This window comes from Bos javanicus, chromosome 24, assembly GCF_032452875.1.
Source record: "Bos javanicus breed banteng chromosome 24, ARS-OSU_banteng_1.0, whole genome shotgun sequence".
Taxonomy (NCBI): Eukaryota; Metazoa; Chordata; class Mammalia; order Artiodactyla; family Bovidae; genus Bos; species Bos javanicus.
The window spans coordinates 57,703,540-57,717,047 of NC_083891.1; the positions used below are offsets into that span (position 1 = coordinate 57,703,540).

General features: G+C 41.5%; 1 protein-coding gene, 1 long non-coding RNA gene and 1 pseudogene across 8 annotated transcripts in view; 2 read left to right on the top strand and 1 right to left on the bottom strand.

The window, feature by feature from the left end:
- The window catches only part of ALPK2 (alpha kinase 2), a 132,703-nt gene extending 129,492 nt beyond the window's left edge, over positions 1-3,211 (bottom strand). For all 5 annotated transcript variants that reach the window (XR_009733360.1, XM_061400328.1, XM_061400329.1 and 2 more), the window contains exon 1: positions 3,123-3,211. The gene's annotated coding sequence lies outside the window, so the exon portion shown is untranslated. The remainder of the gene's footprint in view (positions 1-3,122) is intronic.
- Positions 1-5,103, top strand: part of LOC133237794 (uncharacterized) — a 49,315-nt gene extending 44,212 nt beyond the window's left edge. Inside the window, exons 4-6 of one of the 3 annotated variants that reach the window (XR_009733363.1) lie at positions 1,555-1,724; positions 3,977-4,036; positions 4,137-5,103. This is a non-coding gene — a long non-coding RNA (uncharacterized LOC133237794). Of the gene's footprint in view, positions 1-1,554 lie in introns of all 3 variants that reach the window. The other 2 variants (XR_009733362.1, XR_009733361.1) reach the window with 2 other exon arrangements.
- A 3,684-nt stretch (positions 5,104-8,787) lies between these two features.
- Positions 8,788-10,059, top strand: LOC133237414 (BET1 homolog; annotated as a pseudogene).
- The last annotated feature ends 3,449 nt before the right edge of the window (positions 10,060-13,508 follow it).

Consider the following 13,508-nt stretch of genomic DNA (forward strand, 5'->3'; position numbering starts at 1 on the left):
TCATTTTTACCTCCTAAGACGACATGATCACTTTCTTCCAAGCTTCTTTAGGTTTCTGAATTTGGGACAGAATTAAGTGTAAGTTAACAGGGTTCCTTACAAATCTATTGGTAACTCAAGCAAAGAATTTATCCAGAAACCCTGAGATGCCTGGACAAAAGCTGTGGGATATCTCAGTCAAGACCACAAGGGCTATGTATAAAATAGATAACCAATGAGAACCTGCTGTGCAGCACAGGGAACTCTACTTGATGCTCTATGGTGACCTACATGGGAAGGAAATCCCAAAAAAGAGGAAATACGTGTATATGTATAGTCAATTCACTTTGCTGTTCAGCAGAAATTAACACAACACTGTAACACAACTATAATAAAAACTTAAGAAAAAGAGCAGGGGAAAATAATAAAGACATGGTTACAGCTCTTCGGAGCTGCCCCATGAGACCTGCTTGTGATTCTTGTCTGCTCCATCCCTCTGAGGCTGTCCCTCCCTCACTCCAAAATAAAGAAGCCCCCTGTTCACTACGAACCCTCATCACTGACCTTGAAATCCCAGGCATAGCTCCTGAGATCGCCCCCCACCCCCGACCAGCTACCGTCTCCACTGAGTCCAACAATGCAGGTTCATTTCTGCATTGAAATGACCGACCACTCTACAGTACCCATGTCTAGTCAAAAACGGGAACCAGTGCAAGACTCAGCTATAATCTTTGAGGGAAGATGGGTTTGTGCCTAAGTTTCCATACTAATCACAGACATCATCCTGTGCACATAGATTTACCTTTACCTTCCATGCCTATGGATTCATGAAAACCCCCATTTAAATACGGCACGGGGGGCGGGGGTTGGCGGCAAGAATACTGGAGTGGGTTGCCATTCCCTTCTCGAGGAGATCTTCCCGACCCAGGGATTGAACCCGGATCTCCCGCATTGTAGGCAGACGCTTTACCATCTGAGCCACCAGGGAAGCCAATATGGCACTAATATGTATTAAACAGCACCATCAGATGATGCTGATGAATCTCGACTTAGCTTTTTAGATAGCACATACCCTATCACCCATTTCCAGGCAAAAAATAAATTTTTCTTACTTATTGCAGATACATTCTAAAATATAAACTTTTTTCTTTTGTTCTCAAATGTTTTTAAGTATAGAATTTTCTTCAAAATATATAAATGTCTATGTTGTTTTATCATTGCCCTGGTGTCAAACATGTGTTGTTTCTATTACTTTGATAGTTTATGTTAGGAAAGCATTCTGAAATTTTAGCAAAGAGAGAGCTGTTATTCAGTTGCTCAGTCGTGTCCGACTCTTTGCGACCCCATGGACTGCAGCACACGAGGCTTCCCTGTCCTTCACCATGTCCCAGAGTTTTGGGGGTTTTTTTAACAGTATGAAAAAAAGCAAAGAGAGAGAGAAGCTTTTTAATTAACCAAGGGGAGGAACTAGTCTTTGTGGATAAATTACGATTTGACAGACACTTTTGGTATATTTGCTCGTGTGATTCCCCCCATCAATCCTGTTAAGGTGGATGTTGTTATCGCCATTTACAGGTGAGAACACTGGAGTTCAGACTGGCTGGAAACTGTGCTAAAGTCGGGATCTGGTTCCAAATCCTGCCTCTGAGCCTGGGCTTGATTCCTCAGCTCCACTCTGCGTCCTGCACCTCCCTCCAGATTAGGACACTCGACGGCATCCTCCTCCCACAGGCTGATAGCTGCATGTAAGTGTGTGTGGGGTGATGGAAAGTAAATTAAATTGGGAGGAGGTGTCTTTTCAAAGTGATGAAAATTAGGAATTCCACCCTACCTAAAAACCTTCCCCAATTGTGACTGCATGCTTTGCAAAGAACTTCAAAGGACAATGGAGTTTGGGAGATGAAATCCATTTAAATTTCTTTTAAATCTGGATTTTAAGATCTGATCATGCTTCTCAATCATCAGTGCCTTTTGCTACAGGATTTGTCCCTCTGTCCATTCAGAAGGCGGCTCACAACATCCAGGGTTTCGGCTCAGAAGCCCAACAGCAAAGGAGCTGGTTCGATCTACCCTTGACTGATATTGCCGGTATAAAACGTTTCTGACCACTCCTGGTTAACTAATCATTCGAAAATGAGGGCTACCTTTACCTGAGAAGAAGGCTGTGGAAGGGAAATAATTACAGCAACAGCAGCTCTAAATGCCGCTCTTATCTATTTTTAAATGCCTGCCAGATGTCTGTAACTGACACTCTTAATCAGTGCTTTGAGTTCAGATGTGTTCATCAGAATCTGACCGTGCTGCTGTTTCATCGATCTTTCTGGGGTTGATTTTTTGCCTTCAATTTTCAAAAACATCCTAGTTAGCAACTCAAGTACAGTGTCATGCCAACAGTTAACAGTACTGTTTTCTTTTTCTTCCATTTTGGTTTTGTTTGCTTTATTTTTTTTTAACAATACGGTTTTGTGCACTTAAACATGTATTAAGACAGTAGATCTCAAATATTCTTACCCCAGTTTTTAAAAAGGAAAGAAAACCTGTTTCAAAGACTCAGTCAATGTTTACACCGGCCATTTTGAAATGCCTGAGAGCTGTGCAGCAGCTTTCATTCCTGTCATCAGACAAGGGACCGCTGGGTCCCTTCTCAAAGTTATTCCCATAAAAGGAATAACTTTTGACTGAAACACTCAAATATGTCAGGCAGAAGTACCAACGGGGGAGTTGCGTCACCTGGGTCGTTACCTCAGATTTTCACGGTATTTTTCTTTGCAAAGCCTTCACAAATCATTCTTTTCATTCATCCTTAATGTTTATTTTTTTTCCTAATTATTGAGATAGGCATGAGGTGAAAGAATCTTTTAAAATGGTTGTCAAGCCAAAATGGTCATTAAAAAAAAAAAATAATAATAGATTTGCAAAAGTGTCAGAATGGACTGAAATGAAACAAACAAAAAAAAAGGAGCATTAGGCCACTTGAAAACCCTGCAATGTACCCAAGCATGCTCTGTAGACCCTACTCATTTCACCCTGTTCTAGTTCCTAAGGAAACAGGGGGCTTAGTTCCCTTTTGCAGAAACTGTAAACAACGGCAGATGTAAAGCACAGCCACTCCTTATGTTAAAAACCAGAGCCTGGATACTTACTTTTCAATACTTTCTGTCCAGGAGGCGTGTCAGGAGGGCCAGCTCGGCTGTGGGTCCCCAGACTGTGTGCCAGGCATTGAGTGGGCGTCCCTGTTCCCGGGACAGGGGACACGGAGGAGTGACAGGGTTCGGGGTCTTTTCCCAAGTTTTTCAAAGCACAGTTGGGTCTGCTTCCAGGAAAGCTCCTGTCTTCCTAAGAGGGAAAATTCCGTGCCCAGGGACGTTCTGGAAGAAGAGCATGTTTTTTTTTTTCCCTGCCCCTGAATGAACTAGGTCATTGCTGAAGCTGGAGAATATTTTTTAGCATCACAGTGATGAAACTTGAGGGCTGTTTCTGCAGAAGGTGTGACCCTTGTTGACGCTGCCGGGGAGGCCCTGGCAGAGGGGCCTGGTGAAACGCAGCCCCGGGCGAGCTGATGAAACGCAGACAAGCTGTCCCTGATGGCTCGGAGACAGCCGCGTTTGGCAGAGCCCGTGCCAGACCTCAGGTTCAGGTGCTCGTCTCAGAAAAGCAGGATCTCGCTGCCTGATGAGGTGATCAAGGCCACAGGAGCATCAGCAGTTCTCCCACCAAGGCTATCAGGCACTTGAAACACACATAGGAAACCCAAAGTGGGGGAGGGGAAGGGAGGAGGGCAGGCAAAAAATAAGAGTCATATGTTATTTATTTAGAACTGGCATCACCATCACTCTGAAGTTCTCTGAGAAAAGCAGAAGCCACAGGAAGGCAGGCTCCACCCTGCTCCCCCCGTGGTCCCCTCCTCGCTCCCAAACACCCCTTTCTCTCATACACACAAACATACACACTCACACATGCACACACGTGCACATTCTCTGTCTACTTTGATTGCCAGAGTAAGAAGAAAAGAGAGAAAGACCAGAAGAAATCCAGAGAAGAATTGCCATGAGCCCTGGTTTGTTTGGTTTTTTTTTTTTTCCAAATTATCAAGAATCGTTCTTGCTGTCAAAGTGGGTTTTGTAACATGGGCATTTCTCTTCTTGAATTTTGTCCAGTTCCAAGAAAGAACATAGAAAAATCCAGAAGTATCGCTGTGTAACCACTTTGCCGCTTTGCTAAAGTATTTTAATGCACTGTACCTGGAAACTGACAGCTTAGATGGAAACCTTTTACGAGACTCACAGCTAAAATTAGCAGCTTCAAGTGGGTGACTTTGAAAGGGACACAACTGCAAATACTCACTCCCTACTGAGCGTTATAATCCTCAAAAGCGAATTGTTTTAACACAGCACAGCGTGTGTGTCGCTATACTTGGGTGGAATGTAACTTCTCACAAGATGAAAAATCATCATCTAAATTATTAGGTATCAAGGGTACTGTTGATGTGCTCTGTTTATTTCACTTGTACCTTCATTTGAGAAGAAAGATACTGAAAACTCAGAGACTTTAAAATAATGACTGTCTCTTGGGGAACACGTTTCCATGAAATGCAACAGAATGTAGAAATCACCACGTATTTGTGAATGTGGATATCCACTGGTTTTATTTAAAGCCTGATCCTCTTCACAGCAGAAAGTCATTTCCAGATAAGAGGAGATAATGTTAAGGTGACAGTGAAGAGAGAAAGAGGTTGTGATGATAAAAAAGTAAAAGTATCACACATAGCATGACAGGATAAACCCAACAGAGTAGATAAATGTGATGTGATCTTGAAAGAAGAGTTGCCTGGGAATTCTTAAATGGAAAAGTTGACATTATGAAATTTAATTTTGGTCTTCACAAACAATTTGAAAGACAAGCTCCCTCAATTCCTACCATCCACCCCCTAGCAAAATAAATTTAAGGAGCAGAGAATTTAAATATATATATATATATATATATAGGACTTCCATAGTGGCTCAGATGGGAAAGAATCTCCCTGCAACTCAGGTGATTCAGGTTCAATCCCTGGGTTGGGAAGATCCCCTGGAGAAGGGAATGGCTACCCACTCTAGTATTCTTGCCTGGATACACACACACACACACACATAATGGATTAGCCATCTCATTAGCCTGCAGCCATCGAATTTCTGACGTTGGTATTAAACTCAGGCCGGGTCACTGTTCTGAACTTTTTATGACTATCCGAAGGAGAAAGAATAGGAGGGATGTTGAAGAGAAAAAAAGGAAGGCATATATTTGTGTCTCTCGCATAGCATCAGAAATATGTGAGTTTGTGATTAAAAATAAAGACATAAGAATGTTTGGCATCATATCAAGTGAAGTAGTATGGAATAGAGAAAATGGTTAAGTAAGCTGTTTATCTAAAGCTGCAGGAGAAGGAAGAAAACTCTCCTCACATGAGAGATTTTTCATCTAAGGAGCAGAGTTGGAAGTGTATTTTTTATCAGATGCCATTTAATTGCTTCTCTGAAAGGCTTTTGAGGCTGTTTTAGTTTCTTGGCATGTGGAATGAATGGGTGCCATGCAACGTACTGGCCACTCTGGGCTCACTGGGGAAGGGGATCTAGTCAGTTTCCCACATGTCTGAACATTTCAAGCAAATCCAGACGGTCCTTTAGCTGCTCTCTGCTCCCATAACTTGGGCTTGAATTGGTCCGTGAGGGGTTTACCGCTCACCTTATCCCTCCTGGCACAGGAGGTCTTCGAATGCTCGCGTCTAACGGTCTGAGTGACGGATGCCCTTCCCAGCACAGCACATTCTTGGCTGAGCTTGGGTACCAACCACATGTCAGGTCAGATCAGATTTTCTGCCAGGGTCCTCGGGCCAAGCTGGAACTGAGCAGGTCAGTCCAGCTTGCAGGGAGCTGTGTGGGGAGAGTCCCCCGCTGTGGAGAGCAGCACTTCACCCCATCCAGGGTCCAGGGACTCTCAGAGCTTCTGCAGTATGTGCAGTTCCTCGTTCAGTGGACGTGACCCAAGTCAGGCCTTTGCGACCTGCATTCAGTTCCCTCTATATTAAAGGGCTGCTAGTCACTCACGGAGAAGGCAATGGCACCCCACTCCAGTACTCTTGCCTGGAAAATCCCATGGACGGAGGAGCCTGGTAGGCTCCAGTCCATGGGGTGGCTAAGAGTCGGGCACGACTGAGCGACTTCACTTTCACTTTTCACTTTCATGCATTGGAGAAGGAAATGGCAACCCACTCCAGTGTTCTTGCCTGGAGAATCCCATGGATGGAGGAGCCTAGTGGGCTGCCATCTATGGGGTCCCACAGAGTCAGACACGACTGAAGTGACTTAGCAGCAGCAGCAGTCACTCAGGTCACTTGGGCTTCTCAGGCGGCTCTGCGGGTAAAGAATCCGCCTGCCAAGGAAGGAGATGCAGGTTCCATCCCTGGGTTAGGAAGATCCCCTGGAGGAGGAAATGGCAACCCTCTCCAGTATTCTTGTCTGGAAAATTCCTTGGATGGAGGAGCCTGGCGGTCTACAGTCCTGTGGTTGCAAAAGAGTCGGACACAACTGAGCAACTGAGCACATGCAGTCACTTAAGTAGGTCAACTCCACAAGTATTCCTTTCCCTCAAGTACAGAAGCGAAAGAACTAGTAATGTTCACAGAACACCTTACAGAAGCATTTAATCCAAACTTCCCTGGCAGTTCAGTGGTTAAGACCCCATGCTTCCAATGCAGAGAGCACAGGTTTGATCCCTGATCGGGGAACAAGGATCCCACATGCCATGGGATGTGGTCAAAAATAATACATAAATAAATAAATAAAAATAGCATAAAATAATAGCAATGTATAAGACAAGGGGAAACTGTTACTATATTAGGAGTTTATGATTAACATGTACACATATCAATAACCTCAGATATGCAGATGACACCACCCTTATGGCAGAAAGTGAAGAGGAACTAAAAAGCCTCTTGATGAAAGTGAAAGAGGAGAGTGAAAAAGTTGGCTTAGAGCTCAACATTCAGAAAACGAAGATCATGGCATCTGGTCCCATCACTTCATGGGAAATAGATGGGGAAACAGTGGAAATAGTGTCAGACTTTATTTTTTTGGGCTCCAAAATCAGTGCAGATGGTGACTGCAGCCATGAAATTAAAAGACGCTTACTCCTTGGAAGGAAAGTTATGACCAACCTACATAGCATATTGAAAAGCAGAGACATTACTTTGCCAACAAAGGTCCATCTAGTCAAGGCTATGGTTTTTCCAGTGGTCATGTATGGATGTGAGAGTTGGACTGTGAAGAAAGCTGAGTGCCGAAGAATTGGTGCTTTTGAACTGTCATGTTGGAGGACTCTTGAGAGTCCCTTGTACAGCAAGGAGATCCGACCAGTCCATTCTAAAGGAGATCAGACCTGGGTGTTCTCTGGAAGGACTGATGCTAAAGCTGAAACTTCAATACTTTGGCCACCTGATGTGAAGAGTTGACTCATTGGAAAAGGCTCTGATGCTGGGAGGGATTGGGGGCAGGAGAAGAAGGGGACGACAGAGGATGAGATGGCTGGGTGGCATCACTGACTCAATGGACATGAGTTTGAGTGAACTCCGGGAGTTGGTGATGGACAGAGAGGCCTAGTGTGCTGCAATTCATGGGGTCACAAAGAGTTGGACACGACTGAGCGACTGAACTGAACTGAACTGAACTGAACACACTACCATATATAAAACAATCAACAAAGACCTACTCGATAGCACAGGGAACTCTACTCAATATTCTATGATAATCTAAATGGGAAAAGAATCTGAAAAATAACAGATACATGTATATGTGTACCTGAAACTAACAAAGCATTATAAATCAACTATGTGCACAGCCATTCAGTCGTGTCTGACTGTTTGTGACCCCCTGGACTATAGTCCATCAGGCTTCTCTGTCCATGGAATTTCCCAAGCAGGAATACTGGAATGGGTTGCCATTTCCTTCTTCAGTAAATCAACTATATTCCAATATAAAATTTTAAAAAAATTTTTAAGAAGTATTTAATACATCTTGTTCATAAAGTACCTAATACAGCTACCTAAAACCGCAAGAATCAAAACCAGCTTAAAATTCAATTTCACTGTGTAGGACAGTCTAAGTACCCAAAAAAAAAAAAAAAAAAAAAACCCAAACCTCTATTATAAGATTTTAGCACAGTTATTCCTATGCTTCAGTTTCACTTCAAAACAGTCACCAAAAAAAGTATTACAACTGTCAGAATAGGAGAATATATCAATTTTTACAAATTTATAGATTGAGCCCTAGGCCCAATTTCACAAATACTAAGTCAAATTAATTATTTGATTGGTGTAAGGAAGTTTAAATTTTTAAAAATATTTGTGTATGGTATGTATATTAAGTATTTTACAAACGTTTCATTTTAAGGCTTTCCTTCTGATTATCAGAGTAAAATGTACTCATTACTAAAAATTTCTGATATTTTTATTTAAAAAATTTTAGATCTCCCACAACCCAAAGATAACTACCATTTTGGTGTATCTCCTTCTGCTCTTGTATTTTCTCTTTGTGCATTTTTTATGCTTTCTTTTCTCTTGTTTGTTTGTCGGGTTTTGTTACTTAACATGGGCCTGTCGTTCAGAATTCTTTAGCCTACACACCGTTCTGTCCGATGAATGTGTTATACTACTTTGTGTAGCCAGTGTGCTAATCCTAGATACTTAGGTTGCTTATGCATTTTTGCTTTTATAAACCTTTGGGCACATCGCTCTAGTCTAAGGATAGGATGTTAAAAGAGGCACCGAGGGACTGATGTCGTGGCACATTGGAGGAAGCAGTTGCTGTTTCTCCGGGCCCTGGTCCTGAGGACGCAGTCCAGGTGGTCCCTGGCCTCTTCCTACCCACCCCTCTGCCCTCTGGCAGGTTGAGCAGTGCAGGCCTGGGTGAAGGAGTACCCCCGGCAAGTATGGGAACTACGGCTATCCTAATAGTGGGCATAGTGCCTGTGAAGAGGAGAATGAGAGACTCACGGAAAGTCTGAGAAACAAAGTAACTGCGATAAAATCTCTTTCCATCGAAACAGGGCATGAAGTTAAACATCAAAATAAATTATTAGTTGAAATGGATTCACAGTTTGATTCTACAACTGGATTTATAGGTAAAACTTTGGGAAAACTGAAGCTTTTATCCAGAGGAAGCCAAACGAAGTTGCTGTGCTGTGATGCTATTCTCATTGTTTGTCTTTTTTGTCATTCATTGGATTATTAAACTGAGGTGATACAAGTCAGTGTGAGTTTGGAATTTGTTCCAACTTAACAGCTTGGAGTACCACATCAGTAAAAAAAAATCAGCATCAAAACATTTCCAAATTTCAGCTACTATGGCTCGTCCCATCAAAGAGTGCTGAATCTTGTTTTATAAATCGATAATACAGTGCTCTTTGGATACTGTTTCTTAATGATTCACTTTTTGCCCCTATTTTCAGGGGTACTGAGATGTTCTGAGGTTCACTCTGGCCCTACCAATTTTTTCCTGTTTTTTGCTGTGAGATTAAAGAGCAGTTATAAAATTCTGTTGTGACCATAAATGTAGGTTTCTGTTCCACATAAAGAACTTCGTGAGAGAGCAGTAGTGCCTAGAGAGCCTGGTGCTGTGCTCCTGAGGTGGAGAGCGAGTCTGTGATGGATGGGGAGTGTGTTCCTGAACTGTCATCACCCCAGTGTTGTACTCTTCTTCCCTCCTTTATTTCGTTTAAATTGTAGGCTGTTTTGGTTTTTTTTTACCTACAGTTTTCCTAATAATTTTTGATGATATGACTCTTCTTCCCCTCCTCTACCCAAGGACCTCAGTCTTTACTAAAACGTGTTATTTTGGCATATTTCTAGTAGGATCCAAAACAAATATGTACCAGTATAGTTGTCATTTTATATTAACTTTATATATATATATATATAACATTGACTTGGCTTATAATAATTTTATGATTTTAGCCCCTTAGGCCATTTGGTTATCATTTATGACAGAATAATGTGAAGCTAAAGTAATTGCTAAGCTCTGAATGGAAATAAAATGTTCAGGAAAAGTAGTTGCCTCTGCTTTATTATGTGCTCAAAATAAATATTGGAAATACTCAGACATTGAACTTGGGGTTAAGGACACTGTTGTTTTAATCCAATGTATTTGTTTACAGGAAACAAAATGCAAAACTGGACTGCTAGGTAGATGTCAAAATGGTGTGAGATTGTCTGTATTGCTACTGTTCTGGAATTTGCTCATTTATGGGCTTCAAAAATAAAATTTTTAATAAAAGTTTTTAAAAAGTGGCATCAAGGGATCAAAAGTTACAAAGATTTTAAGGTTTTGAAATATACTGCCAAACAAAACTCCATCAGTTGTACTGCGTTTTGTCCCCACCAGCATGAGGGAGCCTGCCCATCTTACTTCGAGAGTAGTAACTCTTGGCACTGAACACTATTACTGACAACATTTCTGCCAATCTTAGAAGCAGAATTTCTTCGATTGCCAATGAGGTTAAGTAGTGTTTTACAAGTCATTTGGACCTTCTTTCATGAGTTGAATTTTCAGTTTCTGGGGTCAGCTTTGCTTGTTGAGTGTTTTCCTTTTGCACATATTAAAAACACTTCTTAAATAATTTGCTACAAATAAGCTCTATCTTCCAATTGGTGGTTTTGACACATAGACGTTATGAATTTGTGAAGTCTTGAAATGTAGAAGCTATGAATTTTTATTTAATAAAAGCTATGCAGGAAGGAGGAAAAGGGAGTTGGTTTTTTTTTTTTTAAGAGTACAGGGTTTCAGTTTTGCAAGATGAAAGTTTTGAAGAGTTATTTGACAACAGTGTGAATATACTTACCACTACTACATTGCACACTTAAAAATGGTTAACGTGAAAATTTTTATGTTATTTTTTAACCACAATCTTTAAAAAGCAATCTTTTTCTTGTGGTTTCTTCCTTTGCTTATAAAGCCCTGTTTCTATATGCACTTTTCTACTACCCCATACTACCCCATGGCAGAGTAGAGAGTAGTAATGCACACTTCATGGCAAATAGATGGGGAAACAGTGGAAACAGTGACAGACTTTATTTTCTTGGGCTGCAAAATCACTGTGGATGGTGACTGCAGCCATGAAATTAAAAGACACGTGCTTTTGGAAGAAAAGCTGTGACAAACCTAGACAGCATATTAAAAAGCAGAGACGTTACTTTGCCTACAAAGGTCCATCTAGTCAAAGCTATGGTTTTTCCAGTAGTCATGTGTAGATGTGAGAACTGAACAGTAAAAAAGGCTGAGCACCAAAGAATTGATGCTTTTGAACTGTGCTGCTGGAGAAAACTCTTGAGAGTCCCTTGAACTGCAAGGAGATCAAACCAGTCCATCCTAAAGGAAATCAACCCCAAATATTCATTGGAAAGACTATTGCTGAAGCTGAAATTCCAATACTTTGGTCACCTGATGTGAAGAGCTTACTCATTGGAAAAGACCCTGATGCTGCAGGGTCTGAAGGCAGGAGGAGAAGGGGACAACAGAGGATGAGATGGTTGGATGGCATCACCGACTCCATGGACATGAGTTTGAGCAAACTCCAGGAGATGGTGAAGGACAGGGTAGCCTGGTGTGGTACAGTCCATGGGGTTGCAAAGAGTCAGACATGACTGAGCTACTGAAGAACAACAACAACAGGATCAATTTGTGCCTTTTTCCTTAACCCAGATATCTAGGATTCTCAGTTTCCTTGGTGCTTTAGGGGCTTCCACCCTTCACAGCTAAGAGAGTGATACGGGTATAGGTACAATCGTAGGGTTTTGGTCTAAAGACTAGAGTTTTTTCTGCCATTAAAAAAAGAATGAAATGGGAATTAGGTCTTTCTACTATGACTCACGCGAAGAGTTGACTCTTGGAAAAAACTCTGATGCTGGGAGGGATTGGGGGCAGGAGGAGAAGGGGATGGCAGAGAATGAGATGGCTGGATGGCATCACCGACTCAATGGACATGAGTTTGAGTGAACTCCGGGGGTTGGTGATGGACAGGGAGGCCTGGTGTGCTGCAGTTCATGGGGTCACAAGGAGTCAGACACAACTGAGCAACTGAACTGAACTGAGCTGAACTATGACTCAATGAGGAGGCTAGAAAATCTTCTCACTCTAAAGCAACTATAAAGATAGACAATGTAGGCAGCCATTTTAATGCTCTGAAAATCACCATTTGATTGCTCATGTAACAATATGAGAAGCATTTATGGTTGAGAAAATCTCAACTTTGGGTACTAATAGCAAGTCTCTATGACATTCTTTTTGGTCATACAAGATGGACAGGGAGGCCTGGCGTGCTGCAGTCCATGGGATCACAAAGAGTCGGACACAACTGAGCAACTGAACTCAACTGAACTGATGACATTCTTGACTGGTTGTTGTTGCTCAGTTGCTAAGTCATGTCTGACTCTTTGCAACCCCATGGACTGCAGCACACCAGGTCTTCCTGTCCATCACCAAATCCTGGAGTTTACTTAAACTCATGTCCATTGAGTCAGTGATGCCATCCAACCATCTCATCCTCTGTTGTCCCCGTCTCCTTCCTTCAATCTTTCCCAACATCAGCGTCTTTTCCAATGAGTCACTTCTTTGCATCAGATGGCCAAAGTATTGGAGTTTCAGCTTCAGCATCAGTCCTTCCAATGAATATTCAGGACTGATTTCCTTTAGGATGGACTGGTTGGATCTCCTTGCAGTCCAAGGGACTCTCAAGAGTCTTCTCCAACACCACAGTTCAAAAGCATCAAATTGGTGTTTTTTCTGACACCAATATCACGATCCAGAAAAAAAAATTGGGAAATTGAGTTTTATTAAAATTAAAAATTCCTTTGTTTTAAAGGATATCACTACACACCACAGACTGGGATAAAGTGCAAACCATTATATATATATATATATATATATATATATATATTTATATATGATAACATATTATGTATATTCTTTAATCTATATATATATATATATACTTGAAATGTATATATTATTGAAATCTCTCAAAACTCAACAATAGAAACACAAATAACCCAACTAAAAAATGGACAAAAGCGTTGACTAGATATTGAACTAAATAAAATACACAAATGGCTAATAAGCACATGAAAGGGTGCTCAGCACCATTAATCATTAAGGGATTAGACCATAATGAGATGCCACTACATAGCCGGTAGGATGGCTGTAATAAGAGACAGACAATACCACATGCATTCACATGGATCTGAAAAAACTGGAACGCTGATACACTGCCAGTGGCACGGCCACTTTGGAAAACAGTTTGGCGGTTTCTTAAACCGTATCATACCTGACCATACGACCGAGCAATTCCACTCCTAGAAATCTACCTGTAAGAAATGAAAACACATATCCAAACAAAAACCTGTATGCCAAAAAGTGGAAACAGTCCAAGGAGCAGTCATCCAGTGAATGGATAAAACAAATTATAGTACATCCGTCCATACTATTCAGCAGTAAAAGCAAAAG